Source organism: Brassica oleracea, chromosome C4 (genome assembly GCF_000695525.1).
Source record: "Brassica oleracea var. oleracea cultivar TO1000 chromosome C4, BOL, whole genome shotgun sequence".
Classification (NCBI taxonomy): Eukaryota; Viridiplantae; Streptophyta; class Magnoliopsida; order Brassicales; family Brassicaceae; genus Brassica; species Brassica oleracea.
In genome coordinates this window covers 11,809,644-11,814,057 of record NC_027751.1, presented here as the reverse complement: position 1 = coordinate 11,814,057, position 4,414 = coordinate 11,809,644, and positions in this window count along the sequence as shown.

The following is a 4,414-nucleotide window of genomic DNA, read 5'->3' as shown; positions in this document are numbered from 1 at the left end:
CGACCACCCAGATTTGCACTGATAGGGCGATGTTCAGCACTTATCAGAAAAGCAAGACTCGGAAGAAGCTGTTCATTGGAAACACTGCAGTCTCCAAGATTGAAGGCCGTGGCAGTGTGGTTCTGAACATGACATCTGGACGTGAAGTCACTCTGACGAATGTGAAGCATGTGCCTGACACGAGGAAGAACTTGGTCTCGGGAACCTTGCTCAGCAAGAATGGATTCGCTACAAGTCTTGAGGCAGACAAGCTCGTGATTAAGAAGAATGTGATTTATTTGGTAAAAAGGTATGTTAAGGATGAACTTGTCAAGATGAATGTAATGACAGTCCCTCCAAAAGTTGTAGCTCCAAAAGTTTCAATGAATAAGAAAGAGCCAGTTGCTTATTTGGTTGAGTCTTTTAGTATATGGCATGAAAGATTAGGCCACATAAACTACAAATTTATACAAAACAAGTAAACAAAAATGTGAAGCATACGTACAGGCTAAGCTCACAAAAACTCCTTCACATCATGTCGAAAGAACTAATAAAGCTCTAGATCTAATTCACACTGATTTATGTGATTTTAAATACATACAAACTAAAGTGGAAAAAAGTATCTTTGTGACCTTCATAGATGACTGCACAAAATATTGTTATGTGTATTTATTACATAGCAAAGATGAAACCTTAGAAAAATTCAAAGAATTTAAACTCGAGGTTGAAAATCAGCTTAAAACAACTATTAAAGTAGTTAGAAGTGACAGAGGAGGCGAGTATGATGGTCCATTTAATTCATTTTGTAAAGAACATGGAATAATCCATCAAACTACAGCTCCTTACTCAGCAGAATCTAATAGTTGCTTACCACTAATTATATCCTCAACAAAATTTCACACAAAGAAACTGGCAAACCTCTATATGAATTATAGAAAGGTAATTTACCTTTGTATAAATACCTCAAAGTGTGGGGGTGCTTGGCAAAATTTGTGGTACCCCACAAAAAAGGTCAGTATTGGACCTAAAACTGTGGATTGCACCTTCATCGGATATGCACATAATAGTAGTGCGTATCGATTTCTGGTACATAAATCTGAAATATTAGACATTCATGTCAATACAGTCATGGAATCAAGAAATGCATATTTCTTCGAAAATATTTTACCATGTAAGGAAAAACAAGGTTCAAAACGAACTCGAGAAGAAAGAGACAAAGACAAGGACTCAGAAACTGAGACAAACATCGAGATTTCTATAAATGATAATTCAGAAAATGAAAAAAAAATGAACCTCGAAGAAGCAAAAGAGCTCGAAAGAAAAAACTCTTTTGGTGAAGATTTCCTACTGGCATTTTTAGTAGAAAATGTTCCAAAAACTTTGGCAGAAGCCATGGCTTCACTAGAAGCTCCGTTTTGGAACGAAACTGTCAGAAGTGAATTTGACTCTATCATGCAAAATTATACATGGTACATAACAGATTTACCACCTGGCTGCAAAGCATTAGGAAATAGATATATAATGACACGAAAACCTGGTGGAAAATAAAAATCTAGGCTTGTAGTTCAAGGATTCCGACAAAAGGAAGGCTTTGACTATTTTGATACATATTCTCCCGTAACGAGAATAACATCAATAAGACTGATGATAGCAATCGCAGCCTTAAGAGACCTAGAAATCCATCAAATGAATGTAAAAACCGCTTTTCTAAATGGTGACTTAGAAGAGAAAATTTACATGAAACAACCTGAGGGTTTTGTCATTCCTGGACAGGAAGAAAAAGTATGCCGACTTGTAAAGTCACTTTATGGGCTTAAACAAGCTCCTAAACAATGACACAAAAAATTTGACAATACAATGCTGTCAAATGGTTTCAAAATTTATAAATGTTATAAATGCATATACTACAAAACTACCAAAAATGCGTATGTTTTGCTATGTCTATATGTAGATGATATGCTCATTATTGGAAGCAATGATTTCAAAATAAATGAATATGACAAATGCATATACTACAAAACAACCAAAAATGTGTATTTTTTGCTATGTCTATATGTAGATGATATGCTCATTATTGGAAGCAATAAAGACATTATCAATCAAACAAAGAACATGCTCAAAGGGACATTTGAGATGAAAGACTTGAGATTAGCAGATGTAATTCTCGGGGTTAAAGTCACAAGAAATTCAAACGAAATTACCTTAACCCAATCTCATTGTGCTCAAACAATATTATAGAGACTTGAAAATTACTCTAAAAGTACGGCAAAAACTCTGTTAGATCGCCAAATTCACTTGACAAAGAATTCAGGTGAAGCGGTTTCACAAAACGAGTATGCACGTGTGATCGGAAGTCTCATGTACTTGACTAATTGTATGAGACCAGATCTAGCGCATGTAGTAAACATACTTAGTCGATATACAAGTAATTCAGGTCATACACAATGGAAAGCTATAATGAGAGTATTTAATTACTTGTGCTACACCAAAGATTTTAGGCTTCACTATGGTAAAGAACCAGCAGTTTTAGAAGGATACAGTGAAGCTAACTGGATATCAGATTCTAAAAACTCAAAATCCAAAAGTGGATATGTCTTTACACTAGGAGGAGTAGCAATATCATGGAAATCTACCAAACAAACAGTGTTAGTCAGATCCACCATGGAATCTGAGTTCATAGCCTTAGACAAAGTAACAGAAGAAGCTGAATGGCTTACAATTTTTTTGGAAGATATTCCTATGTGGGAGAAACCTGTGCCAGCTATATGCATACATTGTGATAGTCAATCAGCTACAGCTCAGGCTCAGAGTAATCTCTATAATGGTAAATCTCGTCACATTAGAAGACGACATAAAACAATTATACAACTTATCTCAACTGGTGTAATCACAATAGACTACATCAAATCAGCTGACAACCTAGCGGATTCATTTACAAAAACTTTGCCACGAGATGTTGTTGCTAAATCATCAAAAGGAATGAGTTTAAAGCCTACAACTAATGAGGATGCTTGATTGCAACCCTACCTATCATGACTGGAGATCCCAAGACGTAGGTTCAAAGGGAAAACAAAATCAGACAGAATCTAACCAAAGCACTTGAGACAAAGTAATCTCTTCCCAGCTCCTAAGATGATAAAAGTGCTAACGAATGTTAGAAGGATAAGCATAAGCTTTTAATGATTCCATAGCTTCTAAAGCGGAATATTACTCAATACTTTTCATGGTCAATCCCCTAATGAGTGTGAAATGGGACGGTTTCTAGGAGAATGAATGCAAGGCTATATTCTCTAAGTTCACTCATGAAAACTAGGAAGAGTTCAGGGCCACAATGAAGACAATAGAGAACTAAATTCTACGAGAAAATGAAGTTGTGTTATGCATGTTGTCACGATTTACTTAAAACACTGGTTGGTTCAAGACATCATGTTCACCTTCTGGTAAAGTAAACCCGACAGATATTAACTACGAGTGGTTCATGGCTTAAAAATGCCACCAACTCAAACACAATAAATTTTTCGCAAACACTCTAGATAAGTCTGTCTAGTCTAGTCAGGATTAGAATAAGTATCGTTTTTTAGAGTTTATCGAGTCTGCATTTAGTCTGCATATGTTTAGAGTCATTTCTATTCATGTGGGGGATCGTTGGATCAAATTCTCAAGCCCGTTGGCTTAAAGAACATTGATTAAAGTTTTGTGAAAAGAAATATAATGGACTACGTAATTAGACAAGCCACTAGTAAAAAACAGGGCCACAGCCACGTTAATTTTCGTGGGTATGACCAAATTTTCGTGGCTATACGGAGCAGAAGCCACAAAATGCTACGAAACGCAAAACGTACGTATACGAGCGTAGCAAAAACAGCGCGTGTCAAAAAACGTAGCAAAATGCCACGTATTGCCACGAAACTTTTCGTAGCAACTTTGCTACGATTTGAGACGAAACATGCGTGGCAATGTGCTACGGTTTGACACGGATGGTAATGTAGCAATAAGCTACGGTTTGCTACGATTGTTTTCGTGGGTAGTTTTAATAATTATAAAAAAAAATTAAAAACAATTATAAAGCACCAATTTGAAATTTTTATAAAATGCAAAATGCGAATTAAAAGCTAAAATATCATAGAAACTAAAATATATTACATAAAAGTTGCAGTTTTAAACATTCAAAAGATAATACAACTTGAAACAAAGTACACAAAAGATTGAAGCTTAATATATCAACTGACCAAACCTTACATACCAAGGTCTTGGCACCACCTATCTAACTCAGATGGGTTATTGATCGTGAGATGTTGTGGTAGAGCCGTAGACTGACCTTGAGCTTGTGGCTGATGTTGAGATTGAATTGGAGCTTGGGGCTGACCTTGAGGTTGTGACTGAGCTTGAGGCTGAGATGGTTGTGCAGTTGAGGCAGGAGTGGAAGCTTGAGATT